Raw genomic sequence first — 26954 nt, 5'->3', positions numbered from 1 at the left:
CACTGCCTGCATGCTACTGGTACCTCCGAGGGGGCCAGATGAGGCCAGTTGTGGGAAAGCCAAAAAAAGTTCTGGTGCCATGGTAAGAGGATGTTGACAAAAATACAAAGCAAACAGGAGAAAGGGAGTCTTTTTTCCTTTCTTCCATTCTTCCAGTTTCCCTTTATAATCCAAAGAACCAGCTGATAAAAGAAGATTTGCAGCATCCCTGTGTCAGCATACCAGAACAGGGTACAGAAGTATGGATTCAAAATGAGAATCAATAGCTCAATAACCAATGTAGTATACTTTCTAAAACACAGATCATCTCTCTTCCTTAACTTTCACATCCAGTGGCTTCTCATTGCCTGTAGGATAAAGTTCAGATTCCTCAAACTCTGGTCAAAATAGAATTTTTCAGCTCTTTTCCCAATCCTTCGTTTCTATTCTTATCACTGCCCTTATCCTACCTCCTAACTTCCAGTCCCTTCTGCACCATGACCTTTGCTCTGCAGTTCTTGTTTCATTCTCCTGAATTATTTCATCCCTCCATTGTTTTGCATCTGTTGCCTCTTCTGCCATCCTTTTTATTGACAAAATCCTATTCATTCTTTAAGAGTCAACTCCTTCATTAAACTGAGAGTTCTGGACAAAATTAATGACCTGTTCCTCTGTACTTCTATAGATTGTTTGTTCATTCATTCAAATCAAGTGTGTATGGACTCCTTATTATGTAATGGACATTGTGCAAAGCACTGTACAACAATGAACAAAACATCCTTGGTTCCTGCTATGTGGAGTACCCTGAGGAAGTGACTTTTGAACTGGAATTGGAGGTAACAAGGGGGTAACTAGGCAAAGGAGGGTGGGTTGGAGGGGAGCAGTAATGAATTTGGATTTAGTCAAGTTGACTTTGATATTCCTTTGAACATTTAAGAGGGGAGTTGAGAGGATTGTTGCATAAATGACTTCGTAGCTCAAAAGTAATAGCTAACTGGAGAAATACATTTGGAATTTCTAGCATGCACACTCTAAGGTCTTAGTAGGAGAGGAGAGCAAGGCAAAACAGAGAATTATGGCTAAATTTTTAATAACTTTAACAATTAAAGTTGAGTCAAAGAGGATGACCCCAAATGGCAAGAGTAGTGATCAGAAACAAGAGGAACAGAAACAGTGAGAAAAAAATTCAAAAGGATGGATTAGCAACAGTTTTGAATGTTACTGAGGCTTAGTAAGATAATCATACAGATTTTTGCACTGGATTTAGTGACCTCATTAATGATCATAGGGGGATCCTTTATCCTTTTCAGTAGAGTGATGGCTCTGCTAAGTGGAGTAGAGTGAAGAATGAGGTAGTGAAAATGGAGACAGCTAACATGGAGAAGTTGTTTGAGAAATTTGGCTAGAAGAAGTGACCTAGAATACTTATTTCATTGTATTGTATTTATTTACTATCTTTTCTAACTAGCTAGCATGTACACTTCCTGTAGGCAGGTTATTGATCTTTGCAAACCTTAGCACTAAGACCAGAAACTGGCATTTAATGGATGCTTGATAAAAGAATTGTATGACTGGTGAATGCTATTAAAGGGAATTAATTGAAATTGTAAAATAACAAAGCAAGTGCTTTGTAACTTACATTTAATAGAATGGAAGCTAAAATATTTGTTAATTTTTTTCTTGAGTTATTTTTGACATAATTTTGAACATATGGGTCAGTGGTACAAAAATATTTTGTTTAGTAAAAGTTAAAAAAAAGGATTAGAGGAGTCAATGAGAAAATGCAGCCAATTTTTGAAAATACCATAATATGAAACTCCAATTCACATTCCTCTAGTTTAAGTTTGAAAAGTCATACACATATCCTAATTTAATTCCAATTTAGCATACCCAAACAGAAAACTAAATTTTCTTTTGATCTGCATTGGTATTACTAGTTTACTTCAAAAAATATTTTCCAATCTTTTAAGTGCAAACATGGTTATTTTTCAGTCTTTTGCATAAAATCCAAGGTTATGTTTACAAAAGTACATTTGTTATTCTTAAAAGTGTACATTAGAATGATTTATAAAAATTGTTGGCAATGTTACAAGACAAATAAAACAATTTTAATTTAGGCTTCTGCATTTAATAGAATTTACAGGTTCTTATTTAATCACTGCTCAAAATTCAGTTGAAACAAATTATCAGAGTACCTTGGGCCAATTCTACACAACTTTCGAGTATGTGTCATTGTTATCCAAATCTTCCAAAGTCATCTTTCACAATCCTGCTGTCCTCTGTGGCTCTTCATGCCTTCCCCGTGTCCCCCATATTTTATTGATCTCAAGCAACTTCCTCAAAATTGCTCTCAGTGTGAATAGGTTGGGCAGATACTGTTTCAGGTAAGTTGTAAATGACAAATAAGGAAAGATTTTCCTTTCCTCTGGTGGTTATTCAGACTTGGCCCTAGTCCTTCATGGTTTTAACAGGGGACCACTCCTTTGCTTGTAGAACTTCTATCCATCCCAGGGTGTATTTTGGAGAAGAAACTTCTTATATTCTCAAATTACAATATACAGGGATATATAGGCAACTACTATTTGTGCCTCAGCATGCAGTTGGTCTAAAGGGCACACACATGTAGCATGAAAGCATATGTGCCCTCTGTTCAAGCTGAGTGTAGGCCCTTAGGTTTCTGAGAGTGTCATAACAGATAAAGACAGCAGAATTTGGTCTGGGATGCTGTACATCTACTGCTTTGTTGAATTTACCCCCTTTAAGCTTCTTTCAGCATATGGTTGGTTCAGTCTTGGCTGCTCTTGCTCTTGCCATTTGTTTATGTGATTATGGTAACTCCCTGCCCTTCCCGGTTCCCCACTTCCCAGCTTTGACATAGTCCTAACTACACATCCTTTCTATGGAGTCCACCAGTGAGCCTGAATTCACTTAAACTAGCTTTTTCCCTAGTTTCCTGTTCCCTACTTAGCTCCTTTACTCCTGGGCTGTTATGTGATATACACACCTAGTAATCATCGAAAAGTTTACTGCAGACTTAAGAAATGGTAACAGCAGTTTGTTAAATGGGGAGGAGCTTCTCGCTCTCCTACTTTAAACAGTTTATTTTAAGACACAGGATTTTGGTGGGGTAATAAGAAGTTGTTCTATAATTACTTAAAACTTCCACCAATTTTTCTAATAAATGTGATATCCTAATTCTATTATGTTATACAAACTTCTAATTCATAAAAAATCATTATTTTTGCTTCTCTAGTAAATTATGTTTTTTTAAACCTAAAGGTCTTATTACTATAGGAATCACAAGAAATTAAAATATGAATGTAGATAACCAATAATTACTGACATTTACTATGGGCCAGGTGTCCTATATGCAATTACTTTACTAATCTTCATATTAATTTCACCATTTAGGGAACATTGCTTCTGTTTTCCATTCAAGGGAAGAGTGGTTCATAGTGACTCAGGTAACAAGTAGGTTATGAACATAAGAATCAAACCCAAGGCCAAATATAAACTGCTGTTTCTGAACATCAGCATTCAGTTCCATTATTTTGCTGAAAACTAGAAGTGGCCATTGCCTTGTTTAGAAAAGTAACCTCACATTGTAATTAAGAACATGAGATTTGGGATTTGATTTCCTGGGTTCATATTCCTTTTCTGCTACTCACCAGCACTGGGTCCCTGAACACATTACTGAACATCTCCAGGACTAAATGTCTGTGCTAATGAAATAATCCACATAAAGCACTTAGCACAGTGTCTGGTATAGAGTGAACACAAATGTTCTTTGGTTAATTCAGATATTTTGGCCTCTTTAAAGATTTCTTCTCTTTTGGCTAACAAAATGGGAAACAGAATAAGCTGTGTTTTTAAGGCAGGAGTCTCCATATTCTTGTGTGAAGAAATTATACTTCTTTGCTTCTTTATAAATGACTCAACATAAAGGTGGGAGGTAGAGGTGACTATCAATAAAATCCTTCAGTGAAACAGAGATCAAGTGTCACTGTTGTTAGGATAACGGTGTTAGGAGTCTCCTTCCCTATTTCCAGGTGTGAAAAACTACAGAGAATGCTGCAGAAAGATGTGTGGTAGTTTTAACTAGTTTAGAGTTTTATGAGATAAAACATTAATATCTACCAGGAGATCCCAAGACCTGGGGTCACAGATAAATCGCAGGTATTCTGCCACTTCTCACTCCACCATTCCAAGCCCATAGAAGACATAATTAATTCAACACAACATAATTAATCCAAGACAAGATAGAGACTTGTACTCAGGCTCTTCCCACTACAATCCTCCAGGCAGTCACATGAATCAATCAGGAGTTAAGCCACAGGATGAAACCTGTTTGTGGTCTTTGATTAAGTCCCCATATTTTTTATAGTATTAGGACAGAAATCTAAAGGAAAAATGAATTAAAGGAGAGAGATACCCTAGCATGCTGAAATTAAAGTTTAAAGATGAAATGGATTCATTAGTTCGAAAGTGTATGTAAGACAATTTAAGAATTACTGAAATATGAGTCATACAGATCTAAAGCTGAATCAGCAGGGAAGTAGACACACATGAACTCCTAATTTAGAAACAACGTAGGTTGCAGTAGATTCTTTTAAGAAAGAAGTCCTTAAAATTTTGAAGAGTGGGAGAAGTAAGGTACTATGGGGATATTTAGTCATTATTCAATTAGCAAACATCTTTGGGCAAAGCCCTGCTTGATGAATGGAATGGTGCTTCTCTTTCATTTTCATTTTTGAAATGTTAAAGCGACCTAAACTTCTCTATAAAATAGCATAATTTACAAAATTGGGGAATTCAAAGAGCTTTATGTGAAAATGCTTCATTCTGGCTGGGCGCGGTGGCTCACGCCTGTAATCCCAGCACTTTGGGAGGCCGAGGCGGGCGGATCACAAGGTCAGGAGATCGAGACCGTCCTGGCTAACATTGTGAAACCCCGTCTCTGCTAAAAATACAAAAAATTAGCCGGGCGTGGTGGCGGGCGCCTGTAGTCCCAGCTACTCGGGAAGCTGAGCCAGGAGAATGGCGTGAACCCGGGAGGCAGAGCTTGTAGTGAGCCGAGATGGCACCACTGCACTCCAGCCTGGGCGACAGAGCGAGACTCCGTCTCAAAAGAAAAAAAAAAAAAAGACAAAAAAGAAAATGGTTCATTCTTAGACAGGGAAAGTTACAGACTGAGTTCTCCAATTTTATTCTCAATAATTTTCTAGCATTGCTTTTCTGAACTTCAGTGTGAGATATTTCACTTTTATTGAAATTTTCACACATATGTAACTATACATTTAATTAAGTCTCTTTTAGGCTAAAGAGTCACCAGTTCCTCTGGAGTTCGGAATATACTTGTGGAAAATAATAAAGTCTCTAAAGTAAGAAAAGAACTGTAACCATGTAAGTAGGGCGTGGCCTCGACCATGAAACTGGAAGTATTGCATTACAGCTAACAAGGTGACAAAAGTGCTTAGTACAGATGACAGATTCTGTAAAAAAAATTTTAAAATATCAAAATGGCAGTTTGTTCTGTAAACTTGCTGATACATTGCAACTTTGGGTATTTCTTTATGTCTAATTCAGCAGTTTTAGAAACACTAAAGTATTCTGCATACAGCTGTGTTCCTATTTGCACAGACTCCACATCTGCCAAAGCAAATACTGGTCTGCTCCCTGTAATTCTACCACTCCACTAGAGTTTCTCCTGTATTTATGGGATGGGTGTGTTGATTATAAGTTAGAGTTCTGGTGTTTGGTTCTTGACTACATTGTATTTAAGTTCATTCTATGCTTTTTTGGCTAAAACTTGAAAGCAATGCCACTTTTAGATTTGGGAGGGTGCAAATAAATAAGGCAGGGCGATTATATTACGGTCATGATATATCCTCATTGTATTTCTTTGACCTGTACATATGTTTCAAGTACTCATCTTTTCTTTTCTTTCCAAAATATACATTAAAGGGCTGCATTACAGATTTACATTTTATCTGTGCCAATGGAAAGTTACTGAATTTGAACTTCATTTTTAGCATTTTAATGCATTTCCATTCTACCATAGGAAAAAATACTTAGAGGAGGGGTTTGAAATGTATCAGTAATTGTATCATTCTGGAAGAGTGAGCTGTTAAGCAGAACTCTTTTGAAGAATAAATAAGTTCATTTTCAGATTAGAAAGTTTAATAGGTAGTGAAATCAAAATTGGTAACTAGAAAAGGTTAATAAATGAATTTTATGTCTCTGATTCCACTTTCCTGCCCTCTTATCCTCATCCTTACTGTCTTGCCAAATCTCCCAACAAAGATAATGATTTTAAAGATGATTCTCAAATTCATCATGCCCATAGTATTATCTTCCTCAGAGTGAGTTATGGAATCTCACACTCTAACCCATCAATGTCAATTTACCCTCCACACTTATGTACTACTATTATCATTCTTTCTTTTGCTCAGTAGCTCACAATTTTCTACCACATGAATTCTAAACCTGGAGAAATTAATTTCTACTGCTTCTGAATGTGAACACTCTGCCACATCTGACCAGTTTACTTACTGCTTCTTCACTAAGTCAAGGTTATTCTAGTCTCCACTTGTTCTTCTCACCTCTCTTTCATTCATTCCAACTCCTGTCTTTTCTCAACACATGAGAATTCTGAACAGTCTATTGCTGGTCTGATAATCTGTTGCTTTAAATGCATAATTCTGTTTATTTACATTTTCTGTGAATTACATTTAATGTTGCATTTTATTCTTTTGATTTATTCTACTTTTTCTCTTTTCCTATTTTCTACTCTCTTGCTTTTGCAGGGAGGAGTTTAGTGCATTTTGTTTATGGTTCACATTGTATTCTCCCCCCACTGCTAGATTTTGTTTTTTGCATTTAATTTTTACCCTTTTAATTATTATCCTAGGTATTTTAACACACATATTAAAATTAACAGCCTAAAAATAATATCTTTAATCTCTTACCAGCTAAAACAGGAGCTTAAAATACTTTACTTCTCAAATTCTATGAATATATATTTATTATTATATGTGCATATATAATATATATAATTTTAGTTTTATTCTATTTTTATTAACAGACTAGATTTAAAAATGTTTTATATGATCAATGAATTATTTAGATTTACCTATATGTATATCACTTTTCCTTGCTTGTGTTTTCCTTTTGTACCTCAGATGTTTTTTCCGAGATAACTTTTTTCTTCCTAAAGCATATCCTTGAGAATTCCACTGCCTTCTGATTTTTATTGTTGTTGAGAAATTAGCTCTTAGCTTATATGTTGTTCCCTTCAAAGCAGTTTGTCTTTATTTTCCTCATGCTGTTTTTGTAATGCTTTGTCTTTGATGTGCTACAGTTTCAATGCAATGTGTTTATTGATTATTTTATTTGTATTTATCCTTCTTAGGTTTTTTTACATTTCTCTAACTTTAGAATCAAGGTAATTTCTAACTTTGGAAAATTATTAGCCATTATCTTTTTGAATATCTCTTTTCCATTTTCTTGTTTCCCTCCTTCTAGGATTCTAATTAGATATTTGTTAGTACCGTGTACTCTAATCTCTATTACTTCTTGTGCCTTTCATGTTTCTCATTTTATTGTTTTCCTGTGTTGCATTCTGTATATTTTCTTAACTTGGATCTTCCAATTTTTGAATTTTCCCTTTAAATATGTTAAGTCTGCCTCCTTTGGATTAACTAAGTATTTTGTATCATTTCATGGACTTATTATTAAAACCTCTTTTTAATATTTTGTTAGTGGTTGCTAGGCTTTAGGATATGCATTTTTAATGAAGGTTAATCATCATATTATTGTTAAACTTTCCAACAGTATTTTTCCAATTCCTTTTCACATCTTTTGTTCTACCTTTATCATATAATTAACTTTTTATATAATTGCTAATATTGTTGCTTTAGAGATTCAATTATATTTTAGAGTAAAAATAATAGTCTTTTTTGTTTTTTAAATAAAATGTTTACCTTCACTTTAACTATTTCTAAAGATCTTATATTTGTGTGTGTGTAGATCCAGGTTTCCATGATATTTCTTTTGTCTGAAGAACTTTAACATTTCTTGTAGTACAGTACTGCCAGTAAGGACTTACATTAGTTATTGTTTGTGTGAAAGAAAGCCATTATTTCTTCTTAATTTTGAAAGATAGCTTGCTGGGGAAAGAATTTTTGATTGACTTTTTTTTTATTTCAGTACTTCAAAGGTGGTGTTCCATTGATCTTCTGTCTTGCAATGTTTCTGATAAGAAATTTCATGTAATTCTTTTTCCCTCATTATGTATTATATCTCTTTATTCTGGCTGCATTTTCTTTTTTAAGGCTTTCAGGAGCATAAATACAAAGTGTGTAGTTGTTTTGTCTTTGGTATTTATTCTGCTTGACATTTTCTGAGCTACTTGAATCAGTATATTCTATTATTTTGGGAAAACTCTTGGTCATTATCTCTTCAGTATTTTTTTTCTGTTTTATTCTCTCTCTTTTCCCTCTATTTGTATTGCAATCCCATCTTCTTCCCATATTGTTAGAATCCAGCTTACTTAGCTACCCTATAACCTAAACTTTCTGCTGGGTTAAGGAAAAATTATAATTTTGAAGGTTATCTGGCATTTAATTACTATTAAGCTAGGAGTAATTCACTTAGCAGCTTCCTACTTTCTTGTCAGAAGTTAAAAGCCCTCTAATTCCATATTTATTTTGAGGTATTATCTAACAGCTTTGAGCAATTAAAGATGTGAAAATTAGTACATTTCCGCTTCTTTCTGCCTCCCTATTCTCCAACTCTTAATTTGGATTAGTTGTTTAGTTAGTTTATTTATTTTTTATACCATCAAGGTATTATTTATGCCATCAAAGTAAGACCAAAAAGATGGTACAGAACCCAGGGCCTGCCTTTATTACCCTTGAGCCTGAAGGTGCAAGGAAGAGAGAAGTTATTGAACCTGAGGAGATGTAACTGTAGGAAAAAGCTACTTCACTGGACTGTAGCCACTCTCTAACCACAGCTGGCAAGAGAGGATTGGGAGAATCAGTGCCCTGACCTCATTCTCTTTCTGCCTTTCAATCCCCTACTGTGCTTTCCATTGGCCTAACCCCAATAAAAAGCCAGAGGACAAGAGTGTCTGTTGATGCAACCTGTAATGGTCAACTTGTAGGATATAGTGATGTACAAAGAAGGATGGAGAATAAATCTGGTGGAGTAAAATGAGAAAACCAAGTACACTTATGTTGCTTCCTTTGGGCATTTATTGTATTTTATCTGTAGAAAATTTTGTTTAGCTGTATTTTTACAAAATTAGAACTTTGAATTGTACAGGCTTTTATAATTGGATTCTTAGGGTTCTGACTTTTATTTTACTTTTTGATTAGCCACAGTACAGCTTGATGACTTAAAGAAACAACTTTGTGGCTGTTCTAGATTCTAAAGAGAAGATAAACCTTTTGAAGAGAATACTCACCACCACCCCTCTATGTCCCTTTCTGCTTTGGTTATAAACATGTGTTTGCCTGTAGTGGGTGTGACCATGCCTTTTTTTGCCCTTGTGCCTAGTTAAGAGCTTTCAAAAGTATGATGGACATTTTTATATGTTATTGTAACTTTAATAAATGCTTTATTTCCCTCTAAACAAATTAAAGCTCTTGACTAAAAGGTATTATACCTTTGTGAATCTTACTCTTTAGATAATTATGGCCTTACTCCATGATCTATCTCCATTTTTGGCAATAGTCATGTGCTTTTATATTTAAGTTTTTAGTTATTACTTAGATAAAGGTTATACAAATCTTTGCTAAACATGAATAGAATTAATAAAGTGGCCAGTGTTGCTTTTTGATCATATACTGACCAATTAGTCATATTTATGGGAATCCAGCTCACAAAAAGTTTCAAAAAGATTTAGTCTTGATTTTTTCTCTTAAGGAGCCATAGTCTACTGAGGTGATAAACATAATCATATGAAAGGATAAATAATAGTATACACCAGCATATGATATGTAGGGAATTAAAAATTTAGGTTAGTAAGTGTTATAGAATTTTAGGGAAGGAAATGTTAGCATGGTCGAATGAGTGAATATATAAAGTGGTTGAAAAAAATTGTAAGTTAAAGTAGAATTAGTCTGAAAATAAAAATTATCAACTTTCTCTTGCTTCCCAACCTGGAATGGAAACAAGTGACTGTTGCTGAGAAAAGTTTTTAGTTTACCTTTCAGATTGAGAAATGGTGGCTTGATGTTGACCATCATTTCCAATAATTGCATATTGTTATTACCTTACTATATCCCTCAAAATGAAAACTTATATATGTTTTACAGGGGCAGGTACAGAGTTGATTTTCACACTTTTAACTTCACATTTTCACTATTATGAAAACAATTTCTGCATCCAGAAATTGATTACATTGATTTCTCAGGTATATCAGTAATGAAGGTGTCTGATAAATGACTGTTCATTATGTCTCAAACCAACAAATACAACTTTTTCTTGTCCATCCCATCTCTGTAACAAACTTTCTACCCTGTCTTTTCTTCACCACTGGATTTCTTCAAAAAGTGGTACCTTCTACTAAATGTCTCCTCTTTTGCTATTCATATCCCATCCAGTTAAACGTAAATTATATATGGTTTTATATTTATATGATCTTTTGCTTATAATCAAATTATCACTGAGTAGAGATAAGAGATCCCACTTTACTCCAACAGTACTGCAAAACATAAATGATTGCCAGATTAGGTTCTGTACTTGTCAGTGCATTACTTATCTTCATAATTGTCTTTATACATCTTTATATTTATTATATAAAGTTAACATATTCTATGCATTCATTCTCCCAGCATCCATGTGGAAAATGGCCAGGATAAAGACTAACATACTCTTCTTCAGGTAGGGGTAATGTACTCCTAGATCTAAATATGTATCATATTAAAGGTTAAGGTAAGCAGGCGGATCACGAGGTCAGGAGATTGAGACTATCCTGGCTAACATGGTGAAACCCCGTTTCTACTAGAAATACAAAAAATTAGCCGGGTGTGGTGGCGGGCACCTGTAGTCCCAGTTCCTCGGGAGGCTGAGGCACGAGAATGGTGTGAACCTGGGAGGCGGAGCTTGCAGTGAGCCTAGATCGTGCCACTGCACTCCAGCCTGGGTGACAGAGCGAGACTCCATCTCAAAAAAAAAAAAAAAAAAAAAAAAAAAAACAAGAGCCTATGAGAAACTTTTGCCACGTAAGAGGAAAATATTAATTTGAAGCATCTGGCCATACTGGTAATTTCTGTTCCTTAGAGATATCAAACAGATCCTGCCTGAATGATGTATTTGTATGAAGTTTTGCTGGAGTGTTCTTCCCTGGAATTTCTCACAGTTGGCTACTTTTTTTTTTGTCATTTGAATCTTAGTTTAACGATCATTTGTAGAATAAATAAATTAACCTAAATGGACATTATTTAAAGCTAATTTAGTTGCATTAGCAAATCCTTCCTTGCCACAACAAAGCATACGAGTTCTTTTGTGTGCCTTCATCTACCACCCAGAAACAGGGAATAGCATTAGGAACTCTTTGCACCTTCCCTTATTGATAATTTTTTAATTAATTAATTAATTTTTTATTTTACCTTAAGTTCTGGGTTACAAGTACAGAATGTGTAGGTTTGTTACGTAAGTATATGTCTGCCATGGTGGTTTGGCACACCTATCAACCCGTCATCTAGGTTTTAAGCCCCACATGCATTAGCTATTTGTCCTAATGCTCTCTCTCCCATCGCACCCCAACCCCCTGGCTGGCCCCGGTGTGTGTTGTTCCCCTCCCTGTGTCCATGTGTTCTCATTGTTCAACTCCCACTTATGAGTGAGAACTTGTGTTTGGTTTTCTGTTCCTATGTTAGTTTGCTGAGGATAATGGCTTCCAGCTTCATCCATGCCCCTGCAAAGGACATGATCTCATTCCTTTTAATGGCTGCATAGTATTCTATGGTGTATATGTATCCAGTCTGTCAGTGATGGGCATTTGCGTTGGTTCCATGTCTTTGCTATTGTAAATAGTGCTGCAAAAAATATACGTGTGTATGTGTCTTTATAGTAGAATGATTTATATTCCTTTGGTTATATACCCAGTAATGGGATTGCTGGGTCAAATGGTATTTCTGGTTCTAGATCCTTGAGGAATCGCCACACTGTCTTTCACAATGGTTGAACTAATTTATATCCCCACCAAGAGTGTAAAAGTGTTCCTATTTATCCACAGTGTCACTAGCATCTATTGTTTCTTGACTTTTTAATAATCGCCATTCTGACTGTCATGAGATGGTATCTCGTGGTTTTGATTTGCATTTCTCTAATGATCAGTGATGTTGAGCTTTTTTTCATATGTTTGTTGGTTGCATAAATGTCTTCTTTTGAGAAGTGTCTGTTCACATTATTTGCCCATTTCTTGATGGGGTTGTTTTTTTCTTGTAAATTTGTTTAAGTTCCTTGTAGATTCTGTATATTAGACATTTGTCAGATGGGTAGATTGCAAAAATTTTCTCCCATTCTGTAGATTGCCTGTTCACTCTGATGATAGTTTCTTTTGCTGTGCAGAAGATCTTTAGTTTAATTAGATACCATTTGTCAATTTTTGCTTTTGTCGCAATTGTTTTTGGCATTTACATCATAAAGTCTTTGCCCATGCCTATGTCCTGAATGGTATTTCCTAGGCTTTATTCTAGGATTTTTATGGTTTTGGGTTTTACATTTAATCTATCGAGAGTTAATTTTTGTATAGGGCATAAGGAAGGGGTCCAGTTTCAGCTTTCTTTGCATGGCTAGCCAGTTTTCTCACCACCGTTTATTAAATAGGCAATCCTTCCCCCATTGCTTGTTTTAGTCAGGTTTGTGGAAGATCAGATGGCTGTAGATACGTGGTGTTATTTCTGAGGTCTCTGTTCTGATCCATTGGTCTATATGTCTGTTTTGGTACCAGTACCATGCTGTTTTGGCTACTGTAGACTTGTAGTATACTTTGAAGTCAGGTAGGGTGATGCCTCCAGGTTTGTTCTTTTTGCTTAGGATTGTCTTGGCTATACGAGCTCTTTTTTGGTTCCATATGAAGTTTAAAGTAATTTTTTTCTAATTCTGTGAAGAATGTCAATGGTAGTTTGATGGGAATAGCAGTGAATCTATGAATTACTTTGGGCAGCATGGCCATTTTCATGATATTAATTCTTCCTATCCATGAAGATGGAATGTTTTTCCTTTGTTTGTGTCCTCTCTTATTTTCTTGAGCAATGGTTTGTAGCTCTCCTTGAAGAAGCCCTTCTGATTATTTGTTAGCTGTATTCCTAGGTATTTTATTCTGTTTGTAGCAATTGTGAATGGGAGTTCATTCATGATTTGGCTGCTTGTCTATTGTTGGTGTATAGGAATGCTTGTGATTTTTGCACATTGATTTTGTATCCTGAGACTTTGTTGAAGTTACCTATCAGCTTAAGGAGTTTTGGGGCTGAGACAATGGGGTTTTCTAAATAGAGAATCATGTCATCTGCAAACAGAGACAATTTGACTTCCTGTCTTCCTGTTTGAATACCCTTTACTTCATTTTCTTGCCTGATTGCCCTTGCCAGAACTTCTAGCACTATGTTCATCCTTGGGATGCAAGGCTGGTTCAACATACACAAATCAGTAAAGGTAATCCATCATGTAAACAGAACCAATGACAAAAACCACATGATCATCTCAATAGATGCAGAAAAGGCCTTCGTCAGAATTCAACATCCCTTCATGTTAAAATCTTTCAATAAAGTAGGTATTGATGGAACTTATCTCAAAATAATAAGAGCTATTTATGACAGACCCACAGCCAATGTCATACTGAATGGGCAAAAACTGGCAGCATTCCCATTGAAATCCAGTGCAAGACAAGGATGCCCTCTTTCACCACTCTCATTTATAACATTTTAAATTAGGGCACAGCTTAAGAATTTAACAACTGGGAAGTGGCTAAATTAATTATACATATGAGTTAGAATACTATGCAGCCATTAAAAGACCTGTACATAGGATTTGTAGCATCACACATTAAGTAGTCCTTGCACAGTGTTAATTGGAAAAAAAGCATTATGTCAAGCAAGAGACATAATGTAAATGTCTCTTGTAACATTTACATCACATGTAAAATGTATTCCTAAGTGAGAAAGAAACCTCAGAGAGAAATAAATGTTGTAAATGTTAACAATGATTATATTAGGGTAGTGGGTTTGTTAGTCAAATGATTTTTTAAATATTTTCTGCATTAGCCCTTTTCTATGAGTGAGAGAAAAGCATGTGCTACTTTGGTAAACTTGAAAATTAAATGCTATATTAAAAATGTAGATGAGAAATGGACTCGCTTGGACCATAGTGTAGAGCAGTATTTGTCAGACTTTTGGTTTGGTATCAGGAGCCCTTTGTACTCTTAAAATTATTGAGGACCCCAAATAACTTTTTGTGGTGGATTATATCTATTGGCATTTACCGTTTTAGAAATTAAAAATGATGAAAGACTTCTAAACATTTATTAACTTATTTAAAATAACAACAATATACCCATTACATATTAATATAAATGATGCATTTTATGAAAATAACTGCGTTTACTGAATCAAAACAACTAATTAGAAGAGTGGCATTATTTTTCATTTTTGAGTCTCTTTAATATCTGGCTTTCTCGTGATTGCATGAGAATTCTCATGATTGCATCTGATTTTAATCTGTTGCCATAAATTGGTATGGTTAAAGTATATGAAAAGATCTGGCCTTATGCAGATTTGTAGCTGGAAAAGGAAGAATCTCATAAACTCATCCTCTCTCCCCCAGAAAATAACGTCTTGGGAGCATCTGAGAGTGCTTATGCCCTTCTCTGGAGTACAAGAAGAACTGTAAGTCAGATCTGGGTTTCTGTCTTGAGTGATTTACTCACTACTTGTGTAATTTTTGCATGTTATTTAATCCCTCTTAACTAAATGTTATCTATAAAATGAGGTTTGTGCTGCCCATTTCAGTTGAGAGAATTCAGTGGGGTATTGTTGTGAAAGTCCTTTGCAATTTCAGAACAAAGACTTAGGATCAACAAATGTCATTTTTGCATTATCACTGTTCCATCAACAAAGATCATTTATAGTTTATATATTTGAAACTCTTATGGTCATAAGTGGTAAATAAATAGTATTTTGATTTTGCATATTACTTTTAAGCAAATGAAATGTCTATTTTTTTCCCAGCAGGATATTAGATGTCTTCCTCATTATTCTTTATCTTTCTTTCCCTCCAAATTTGTTCTTCTTTTAGTTCATCCTATTAGATCAATGCTCAAGTTGGAAAATCTTTCTGAGTTTAGGCAGTTTGAAAACCAAGTCAAACCAAGCAACATTGCATTGCTCATTGATTTCTTAGTCTGCTTTGGGCTACTAAAACAAAATACCAGAGACTGGGTAATTTATAATGAACAGAAATTTATTGGCATGGTTCTTGAGGCTGAGAAATCCAAGATCAAGGGGCCAGCATCTGGCAGGGGCCTTCTTGCTGTGTCATCCCATGGCAGAAGGTAGAAGGGCAAGAGAGGGTGACAGAGACAAAACAGGACCAAATGCATCCTCTTGTGATAAGTAGCACTCTTGTATAAGTATCACACTCTTGTGATAGGAATCCTCTTGTGATAAGTAGCACTCTTGTGATAAGTAGCACACTCTTGTGATAGGAACCCATGCTTGAGATAAAGACATTAATTCATTCACAAGGGCAGAGCCTTCATGGCTTAATCACCTCTTAAATATCTTAATTCTTAATACTGTTACAATGGCAATTAAATTTCAAGATGAATTTTGGAGGAGACATTCAAACCGTAGCACTGGTTTTGTCCTTTTACCCATTGAAAATACACTTTTAATGTCCAAAAATAGCTTTGAAACTTCATATTGTTCATACTTAAGCAAAAAATTGAATAGGGCTCTTCTCTATTTGTATTGAATCACTCTTTATATGTAGGTAAAATAAGTAATGAGAATGACAACATATTTTATTAATTTATAGAATTTAGAAAACTTATTCATGAATGTTCCTGTAACAATACTTGGAAATATTAAGGGTCTTTTACCATTTCATTATGCAAATAAGGAATTGGGCTCGAAGGACCTAGGGGGTTGTCCTCATGTAAAGTGGTTAGTGAGAGGCTTTTAGGACCAAAGCTCATGTTTCCCAAAACCTACTTCCAGAGAGAATATTCTGTAGAATAGTCCTATGAGAAATGTCACACTTCAGGTTCTTAATGACACAAGGTAAGTTTTTGTTTCCTTTTTTTAACTTAAAATTACTTTGATTATATTAGGTATTCATTTCCTTTTCTTCAGGATTTGGAATTTAGAACTATATGTTGTCTTTAAAGTAAAGCATTTTACTTTACAGATCTGGTTAACCCTCACAGATTTACATAAATGAGGAACCTACCTGTGTGTATCTTCCACTTCTCTGCTGTGTTGATGCAGGCTGCTGAAAAAGATGACTATTTTGAGATGAGCTTGGAAGATAGGTTGAGGTTGTTATGTGAAAAGCAGAATTCAAATCTATGTATGGTTACTGATTCATCCACATTTCTTCTTGAGCTATGTCTTTTGGAAGCAAAGATATGGGTGTGGTTCTACAATAAACAAAACCATGCAGAGTAGTAGAAGTGCTTTTTTTTTTTTTCTTACAAGAGTAAAGATGTGGGGATATTATTGATGTCTCTCTGTGCCTCCCTCAAGACACAGCATTCTGAAGAATCCAGTTCAGTAGTTTGTTAGCTTAGTAAAATCATAAAAAAAGTACTCTGAAGTATAATAATAAATATATACATTATCTTGAAATACTGGCTAGACCATTAAAAGATGAAAGTATTGTTAAGGTTGAGATTCATTGCAGTTAGCTTTATTTATTTATTTATTTTTTGAGATGGAGTCTTACTCCGTCACCCAGGCTGGAGTGCAGTCTTGGCTCACTGCAATCTCGGCTCACTGCAATCTCTGCCTCCCATGTTCAAGTGATTCTTGTGCCTCAGCCTCCCAAGTAGCTGGGACTACTGGTGCCCCCCACCATCCCTGGCTAATTTTTGTGTTTTTAGTAGAGATGGGGTTTCAACATGTTGGCCAGGCTGGTCGCGAACTCCTGACCTCAGGTGATCTACCCGCCTCAGCCTCCCAAAGTGCTGGGATTACAGACTTGAGCCACTGTACCCGGCCTATTGCAGTTAGCTTTTAAAATATTTCCTGGCATTTTTCTTACCTCCTTTACTGTAAATTCAACATGCTTTCCTCTTAGAATTTGAAAATAGGTTTTTAGTCCCTGCTGTTGTAGCTGTCTTAACTCTGCTAGGCTACTAACCAATTTCTTTAAGCCACCTGAGTGGTTTTTTTTGTTGTTTTTTTTTTTGTTTTTTATGGTTTCCCTAATCTCCCTTCAGGCAATCTTTGTTGGAGTGCTATTCATTTTCTGAAGCTCTGCTTAAATCCTATCACATCCAGAACCTCTTTCCAAGTTCCTTGTGACTTCAAGTCCTTTTATCATACGCTGTTCTCCTATTATTGTTCTGTGTGTTTGTATAATAGAACTCATTCCTTTATTATGTGTTAGATATCAGTGATTGCGTCTATTACCACCAAACCACGTAAGCCCTTGGTGGGCCAGGACTATATCCTGTACATATCTGCATTCTCAAAGTAATCTCTCTAACAAATGTGCATTACATTGATTTGCATATAAATCATGTAACTTTTGATACCAAAACCCCATCTTAAGAAGGATGAGCATATTAGGATGAATAAGTCACATTTGAAACAAGGGTGTGATGACTGATGCTCATGCATTAGGAGCACAGTAACTTCTTAATTCTTCCTGCTATTGATAATTTCAGTGTCCCAAATTATTTGGAGAGTTTTTATCAGATTTATAAAAATGGAGTAGAATACAGAGAAAAATCTAGGAAATTAAGTACATTGTGGTTTCTGGAGTCAACTGCTGGGCTTTAGAAATTGATTACAAGTCATAAATTAATAAAATAACTCTTTTTACAAATAAATGTGTATAAATTATTTTTAAAGTAAATTAACAGGAAGACAAATTGCCGAATGCTCTAAGTATCCCTTGAGTGTGTTAGCTGTGTATTGTATTTATGGATTTTCAAGATTCCTTTCATTCCAAAATTATGGAAGTGAAGATGATGCTGAAAGGGAAGACAAGGCACATTTATAAAATCTCACTCCTCCAATAATATCTTCTGATTGCAGTTATTCCAGAGAAAACAAAAGTAAGTCTCTGTAAAACAACAAAATGAAATCCAGGTGTTCCTCCAAATCTCATGAGATGATATCACTCACATACTTTAAGAAAACATTAAAATAGTACACTCTCCAACTGGTGAATGAAACCTGCTTTAGTATTTACTGTGTATTAAAAATGACCCCCCCTTTTTTGTAGGAAGTGTTCACAGGGCCTTTGGTTTTCTTACCTTTGGGTGTCAAGAAGGACTCAGATTTATGTAGATGCAATAATTTAAGAACATACTCAAAATCAAGTTTATGAATTGCTCTTTCACCAACTTTTTTTTGCATGTATATTTTAGTGTATGGATATGTACATGTTTTAATTAATTAGTGCCAAATATTTGGATTGCTGCTGATTTCTAAGCGGTATAATCAATGCATGGGTCCTTGTGATGTTTAGGACACTGAAAAACTTGGTTATATACTGACCATACTTTAATATATAATTAAGACTTCAATTGCTGTGGTCAGAGATTTTCTTAATGCGTATTTGTTATTTATACCAATGTGAACTCATTGATTACTTGAAGATATTTAAATAGAAATTCTAATTCAAATGAAATATATATATATACATGCACACATACATATTTTCATTTTTACTTAAGAGACAGAGTCTTGTACTGTTACCCAGGCTGGAGTGCAGTGGCATGATCATAGCTCACTGCAACTTCAAACTCCAGGGCTCAAGTGGTCCTCACCATGCCTGGCTAATTTATTTTATTATTATTATTTGTTTTAGAGATGGGGTCTCATTATGTTGCTCAGGCTGGTCTTTAACTCCTGGCCTCAGGTGATTCTCCGGCCTTGGCCTCCCAAGTAACTGGAATTACAGGGGCATCATATATTTTTAAATCAATAATGCCATTTTAGCTTCATAATGATTATTAAAGTACTTACATACTATAAAGAATTGTAATGGCAGGGATTGTGAGCACAAGCTTCTGTTTTTCAGTATTAATCAAGACTTGATCACTGCTGGCCATTTCCCATTTGATACATCTCTATCAGGAGAAGAAGAGAGGGATGAATATTTTTATTACTCAGATTTTCTAAAAAAGTGTTTTCAAATAATTTGGTATTGAATTCTTCTGGCATGTTGAGGGCTAGTGCAATTATTTCATTCAAATACAGGACACAAAAATACAACAGAAATGGCACTTAAAATGGCAGATTTATATAAAATTCTGTTTTTCTCTCAAGGGCCAATTTATAAAAAAACTCCTTTCTTCTCTCAAAGACAGAAAATTCTATAAATCTGCAAAACAGAATTAATTTCACTGAAGGAGTAGAAGAGATAGTTTTCTCCAATACACAGAAGTCTTTAAAGTATTAAACAAAATACTGATGGACTAAATATGAAAAAAATATATCACTTTGACTTCCCTGCCCTGTGCTGCCCTCTCCATAGCAAGAAAAGACACGTTTCCCAGACCTCTGGTCGCCACATAATTGTCAACTGAACAATGCTAGAACTCAGATCCTGTTGAGATGAATGACTCCTTATTTGTTGAGACACAACTTGAGACTTAGGCCTTTAACTTTTTAAAAGCAGGACGTGGAGCATAGCACACTCATTTCTTATAGGAGGTCTTTGGTACCATTGCATTTCTGGACAATTTCCCCTTTGTAGCCTGTGCCTAGTCCTGCCATTTAAAAAGCTTCTCTCAGGGGAAGCCTTGACTCATGGACTCTCAATTTAGCTACAGAGAATTGTCTATTCCAATACAAACAATCATCCATGTCTCAAGATTTATTAGGCTTAAAAAATAACTGATGGATGAATGATTAAGAATGAGGAAATAAATTTTAAAAATGTAAACATAAAAGCTTTAAAGAAAGGAATGAACTGCTTATACATGCAACAGCATGGATGAATCTTGGAATCAGGCACAAAAAGCTACATATGGTGTGATTTCATTTTCATTTGCCTTTCTAACATTGTAGAAAGGCAAAACTAAAGAAATGGAAAATAGTTCAATGGTGCCAGGGATGGGAATGGAAGAAAGAGATTGACTCCAAATGGTGGAAATTTTTGCAGTGAAGAAAATGTCATATAATGGCAGTCACATTATTGTATACATTGTATACATTTGCTAAAACTTAAAGAACTGTACAACTAAAAAGATGAAATTATGTAAACCACATCTCAATAAACATAATATAAAAGAAGAAAAACACAGCAGAATGAGAGGGTGAGTGGAACATAGTGTGGTACAGGATTAAACTTCCCTCTAGTTAGCCTGGGGTTTTGGTCTTTAAGTAAATTTAAATAGTAACTTTTTTTTTTTTTTTGAGACAGAGTCTCGCTCCATTGCCCAGGCTGGAGTGCAGTGGCGCGATCTTGGTTCACTGCAAGCTCCGCCTCCCGGGTTCACACCATTCTCCTGCCTCAGCCTCCTGAGTAGCTGGGACTACAGGCGCCCACCACCACGCCTGGCTAATTTTTTGTTTTTTTAGTAGAGACAGAGTCTCACCATGTTCGCCAGGATGGTCTCGATCTCCTGACTCGTGATCTGCCCGCCTCGGCCTCCCAAAGTGCTGGGATTACAGGCGTGAGCCACCGCGCCCGGCCAATAGTAACATTTTAAACTAATGACACATTATATGTTTTTTAGAAGAAACGCTAACAGTTTCTTATTTTTATTTAACCAGCACTTATGTAATATTACCTCTATGCCAGAAATCGTTCCAAGAGTTTTATAAATTTCAACTCATTTAATACTCACAACAATTACCAATGAGGTAGGTAATATTATTATCCCCATTTTTCAGATGAGGAAATTGAAAAGCAGAAAAGACGTGATGTTTTCATCATTACCCAGGTAGTAAGTGGTGGGGCCAGCATTTAGACTCTGTCTGGCTCATAACCACCACATATCTGCAGACATTTTTGTTGCTATCTTCCTAGTTCATAAAATTTGAATTGCAGTTTAATTATCAAGGTACAGTGGATAGAGTGCTAGGTCTTGAAAACCAATATATGAGGCCATTCATTATATTGTGTGACTTCTGACAAGTCACTTAATATCTCTGAATCTCAATATAAAATGGGAGCAATCATCTGGTGCATATTATTTCACTGAGTTATTGTAAGTCTCAAAGAGTATGTGTGAGCTGGAATAGTGTGTAAAGAGTGCTACATAAGCCAAGCTCTCATATTATTTATGATCTTGGCTCACAAGACTCTCCATAATCTCTAAATGTAACGATTGATGCCTTAGGAGACAGCACAATATTCTAAAATGTAAAATGCAAACTTTTCTCAAAATATGACTAAGCTAAAATATAAGTATTCAGACTAAAATGAAAATTCATATCGTAAGAATGTTAGAATGAAGGTAAAAATTTCTAATACAAAAAAGGAAATATCTTTAATAATGTCTAAATGTTAAAGATATATTTTCAGCAGAGATTTTCAGATAGAGGTAACATATTTATAAAGTTTGGATATAGATAGCATTGATAATTAAATTCATTGGTACATGCATTTGTTTTCCTTGAAAAGATATTATTATAATGACATTTTGAGTGAGTCTCCCAATATTGTAATTTTTTAAAAAAGCAGTGATGGAGCTTAGGCTAAGAAAATAAACATCACATAATTTCTTTGAACCTCCTTGTTAAGAGAAAAAACTGTGCAGCCAGGATTTCAAAGCAGGATCTATTAATAGTCATTCCTTGACGTGCAATTTGATGCAAATTAGTTTTTTTATTAGCCTCAATTTCCTTCCTCATCCGTAGAATACGAAAAAAAGTAGTACTTACCCCACCGTGTTGATTTTAGGATTAAATTAGTTAATACATATAAAGTGCTAACACAGTATTTGACATAGTAAGTACTTAATACAGTCTAACCATTATTATTATTGTTCTGGTTATTATTTTCATAGTGGGTTTCAGTGAGAAAAAAGTATATTCACAATATGCAGTCTTTTTCTGTTCAAAAATTATGGTTTGTTGGCTTGGTAAAGTGGCTCATGTCTGTAATCCCAGCACTTTGGGAGGCTGAGGCAGGAGGATTGTTTGAGCCCAGGAATTTGAAACCAGCCTGTGCAAGATGGAGAGACCCATCTCTACAAAAATGTTAAAAAAAAAATAGCTGATTGTGATGGTGCGTGCCCAAGAGCCTGAGGTGAGAGGATCCCTTGAGCTCAGGAGTTTGAGGATGCAATAAGCTGTGATCGTGCTACTGCACTCCAGCCTGGGTGAGAGAGCAAGACTACCACTCTTAAGAAAAAAAAAAAATTATGGTTTGCTATTTCAAAGCATATATGTGCACAGATGCACCTAATCATTTCTATGCTCTCCTGCTCTATTACTAGTTTCTCCTCCTTGCTTAGATATTTCTTTCTCTAGGACAATCATTTTCCTGGTTCTCCAGGATTGACACCTTGGAATCATATTTATTTATGTTCACTGCCACTTGTCTCATGGTCATTCAATCATCATTTTCTATTGATTCCTTATCAAACAAGGTATGTCCAGGAAATAGCTATCAAGCAAACAATGACCCAACAATGCCTTTAATCTCAGGAAGGTTTCAATATGATAAGGGAAACAGATAGGTAAATATAGCATGATGTTAATAGAGGTCTACACAGAACATGCTCGTGGGTTTTATGAAGAAGCAGACCCATTTGTCAGGGGAGGCAATGGTTGAGCTTTGCCAGCTGTATCATCCACTCAATCAGCAGAGTGTCTTCCTCAATTTCTCATTTTTTTTCTAGCTCTTTGTAATCCAGCAGAAATGTTATTTTCAAAATACATCCTGAATCTTTCTGCTTCTTTCTATTTCCACTGTCCTTTTTTAGGGCTCCATTATTTCTCATTTGTAGTAAGAGTACTTCTTACTGATGTCCCTGCTTCTATCTTTGCCTTCACATAATACGTTTCTTACATGCCATACAGATCTTTTAAAAAATAGCATATTAGGGTCGGGCACACTGGGCTCATGCCTGTAATCCCAGCACTTTGGGAGGCTGAGGCGGGCAGATCAAAATGTCAGGAGTTTGAGACCAGCCTGGCCAACATGGTGAAACCCCATCTCTACTAAAGATACAATAAATTAGCCGGGCGTAGTGGTGCGTGCCTGTAATCCCAGCTACTTGGGAGGCTGAGGCAGGAGAATCGTTTGAACCCGGGAGGCGGAGGCTGCAGTGAGCCAAGATCATGCCATTGCACTCCAGCCTGGGCGACAGGGCGAGACTCTGTCTCAAAAAAAAAAAAAAAGTAGCATATTAGAGTATGCCATTTGTTTGTATAACAACGCTTTGTTGATTTCTCATTGCATTTAGGAAAAAAATTTAAATTCTTCCCCATGAACGACAAGGAATTAATGATAAACCTCGTGTCTAATCTTATATCATGCTAGCCATAATGGCTTTCTGCCTACTTTTACACAATCTAAGTTTATTTCTGTCTATGGTATAGAAAGAATAATAGCCCCCAAAGATGCACTCACGTCCTAATCCCTAGAACCTGTGAGTATGTTACCTTACACATCAGAAAGGACTTGGCTGATGTGATTAAAGACTTTGAGATGAGGGAAACTATCCTGGAATATCCAGATGGGACCAATGTAGTCACATGGGTCTGTAAAAGTCCTTTCCAGTTTGTAGCCATGGAAAAATGTGACAACGAAGACATGTCAGGAATATGCTATGTTGCTGGCTTTGCAGATGGAGGAAGGGGCCACAAAACAAGGAATGCAGGTAACTTCTAAAAGTTCAAAAAACAAGGAAATGGATTTTCCCCAAGCACCCCAAAAAGGAATGCAGCCCTGCTAACAGTTTGATTTTGTCTCAACGAGATCCATGTCAGATTTCTGACCTTCTGAAATATAAGATATTAGTGTTTTATGCCATAGTCAGTAGTAATTTTTATGGCAGCAATAGAAAACACATACACCAGTCCAGGCCATTCCCACTTGCTGTTTCTTTAGCTTGAAATGTCTCCTTTTCTGTTTTCTGGTGATTTTTTTTTTTTTCAAATTTTAGGTCTCAAGTTCACTGTTGCTTCCTTAAAATGCCATCTTTCCCAATGGCACTATTGAAGCATCCCTTCTGCCACCAACTCCTGAGCAACTGTTAAATAACTGACTGTTCATTTCTTTCATGGCATTTAATTGTCTAAGATCACCTTGTTTGTATATTTGCCTACTTGTTTATTGCTGTTTTTCCACTCAAGGTTGTAAGCTGTGTGGAATCAGGGACCTTGTCTGTGTTGTTCACAGCTATATATCCTTAGTGCCTTCATTAGAACCTGACAAATAATAGACCCTCAATAAATATTTGTTAAATGAGGGAATAAATTAGACCAGGGAAGTGGTTATTTCAGGCAAAGGTCAGAGCCTGAGTAAAATTATGAGGTGTGAAAGTGCTTTATGTGTCTGGGAAAATCTGTTTCCTCCGGATAAAACAACAAGAGGAAAGCAGAAGACTGGAACCAAGAAATAGGCATGCATTATTATTATTATCTTAAACTCATGTTATTGTATTTTGTAGGTAACTGGGAGTCAGCTTTCTTAGAAAGGGGGGTAATTGAATGAAAGAATGCATAACAAAATCAAGAGGACTTTGTGAGTAATAGGATGCAGGTTGAGGGAAAATGAAGAGTATCCTTCCCTATTTCAGATCTTTGGGACTAAGATGGTGGTGGTAGTGTTAATTGGTATAAAGAACAATTGCAGATAATAGTTTCATTTTGGATTCTGAGTTTTATGCTTCTCCAGTGGGAGATGTTTAATTGAGGCACTTGAAAAATATAGGTCTGTAGCTCAGGAGGAAGGCCTTGACTAGGAGTAATTAACATGTAAACAGAAATAAAGTCAAGGGATTTAATTTAATAGTTAATATACCCCAAGTCAATGGGCAACAAGGGAAAAAAGCTGATAGTGCAAGATTGGAGAGCATAGATGACTTTCTGAGAGGAATTAGAAAAGGAAGTTTGACTAGCAAAGCAGGAGGCATAAAAGGAGTATGTGAGACCAGGGAAGCCATGAATGGAAAGAGTTTCAGTATTAAGGGAGTAATCAGAATGGCAACTGTTAGGAGGGGAAAGAAGAAAGATCTTTGGGTTTATCAACAAAGGGATGTTGGTGTCTCTGCCAGTGCAATCTAAACTAGAGTGCTAGAAATAAGATCCTGATATGGGGATGGAGGATTACTGAAAGAAGAAGGAATGGAAGGGAAAAAGAGACCACAGAAGATGTGGGGTTAAGGGAAACCTCCCCTTCTTTTTTTATTTTCAAGATTGGCTATTAGTGAGGAGCAGCTTTACAGGCTGTAGGAAAGGTACTAGCAGAAGAAGAAAGGTGGAAGGTAGAGAAGAGAGAAGGAGACACTGACAGAGTAACATCTGCAAGGAGATTTGAAGAAATGGGATAAGGAGTGCAGAGGGAGGGAACATCCCTGAAAGGGCGCTGAGACAATTTTTCTTATAAGCCAGAGCATATAAATATGTGTGTCATGCATTAAGCTCAGCAGAAGTTCGGAGAAAGGGAAGATTAGAAAATGAGATTAGGTAAGTAAGGCATTATCACTTTTCTTGGTGGAAGAAATACAAGAACCTTTGATTTTTATTATTTGTTTTTCTGTTATTCTTCCTGAATATTTAGCAAGGTGGTTTACAATTCCTGATTTTCTCATATATTCCAGAAAGAAGTAGCTGAAGGGTGATTTTTGGTGCTTACTCAGCCCATTCATTAATTGGAAGTAGGCTCCTCCTGGGGACAGTGTGGTGGTAATAGAAGTTTGAGTGTCAAGTAGGTCTAAAAAGAGCTAAAAAGGGGTGAGAACATTCACTCTGGAGTCAGACATCACTGAAGTGGAACCCTAGATTTACTGCTTATTAGGTGAGCAAACTTGAGCAAGTAAACATCTTTGAACCGTAATCGCCTATATATGATTTGAGAAAAATAATAAGTACCTTTCAGGGTTGCTGTGAGAATTGGAAAATATTCACCCACTAGCACATATTATTACAAAACATACACTGTTAGGATAGGCTTCACTGGAATTGGGACAGATTTCTGAGTACCCCACTGCATCAGTGAGGTCTATAATCAGTTCTTTAAGGACTAAGAAATGGCATTGTCCTCTATTCTGAATTCAACCACATATATTAAACAGATATTCCTGGTCAATACCTGTGTATATTTTAGTCTTTTCCAAATTGTAATGTGGGACCCTAAAACCAGACATAGAGAAAAAGCCCAAGTTGCAAAATACTTTGCTATTTATGACTTGATTGCAATAAGATTTCAAGAGTTCACAAGGACAATATGGAATATTTACTTATCTCAGGTCTTCTGACAAATATTTGCTATGCTTCTGTCATACCATGAGCTTTCAGTAGGGTGGGAAGAGGAGATTGAAACTGGTGGCAACCATGAGAGACTGCATGGTGGTTTTAACCTTTCTTATATAAGCCATGTTTATAGTTAAATTTAAAACAACTTTATTAACAAACAGATAACAGATACTAAACTACTGATCTGAGCAGCCACTGAGTGTTCCATACACTGACTCTGCTACAAGTCCTGCAATCTTGCCTAATCATTGTTTTATCTCCAGCATAGGATCTGAGAGTTGTAGATTCTCCATAAATGTCTGCCGTCTTGCACTTCAGTAAAAATGCTGCACAAGGTGCCTGAAAATTGTG

General features: G+C 35.8%; 1 protein-coding gene across 3 annotated transcripts in view; it reads left to right on the top strand.

The window, feature by feature from the left end:
* The window catches only part of COL5A2 (collagen type V alpha 2 chain), a 408452-nt gene that overhangs the window by 232288 nt on the left and 149210 nt on the right, over window positions 1-26954 (top strand). For all 3 annotated transcript variants that reach the window (XM_063790630.1, XM_063790632.1, XM_063790631.1), the window contains one exon: window positions 14815-14876. The gene's annotated coding sequence lies outside the window, so the exon portion shown is untranslated. The remainder of the gene's footprint in view (window positions 1-14814; window positions 14877-26954) is intronic.

The sequence above is a fragment of the Pan troglodytes genome, chromosome 13 (genome assembly GCF_028858775.2).
Source record: "Pan troglodytes isolate AG18354 chromosome 13, NHGRI_mPanTro3-v2.0_pri, whole genome shotgun sequence".
NCBI classification, from domain to species: Eukaryota; Metazoa; Chordata; class Mammalia; order Primates; family Hominidae; genus Pan; species Pan troglodytes.
This window is presented reverse-complemented; position numbering and strand designations above follow the sequence as displayed.